This window comes from Antrostomus carolinensis, unplaced genomic scaffold (assembly GCF_000700745.2).
Source record: "Antrostomus carolinensis isolate BGI_N321 unplaced genomic scaffold, ASM70074v2 scaffold1637, whole genome shotgun sequence".
Lineage (NCBI taxonomy): Eukaryota > Metazoa > Chordata > Aves > Caprimulgiformes > Caprimulgidae > Antrostomus > Antrostomus carolinensis.
Window position 1 is genome coordinate 42,066 of NW_010325106.1, and position 458 is coordinate 42,523.

Sequence of the window (458 nt, forward strand, 5' to 3'; positions counted from 1 at the left end):
TCCTTCTGAATTATATAGATCATGAAGTATAAGGGTAGGTAAATAGGCTGGAAGGTGGAAAAAATCCCTGTCTGGCTTAACCCCACCTGTATTCTTCAGAATGTGTTGGAATAATACAAAATAGATGATTAGAAAAAATGAAGTTTCTTCCTGCTACTTCATTTTTATTATACAAACAAGAAGAACAAAAAAAGGGTTTGCAGTGGTGCAATCCAAATTCATTCTTCCTGTGGTTTGTTCTTTGAGGTCAGCTACAGAAGTTGCTGCGCTGGAAGATACTAACAAGAAAGAGGACTATTGTAAGGTTTGTTATCTACATTATAACAACAGCAAGTTCATCAATACAGACAGAAAAAAGATCTGCCAGAGCTACTGTTCGTTATACAGTAGTTGTACTTTCATCCCTGGCAGGTACAGAGAACTACAGAATCTTGTGGTAGAGTAATTACAGTAATATC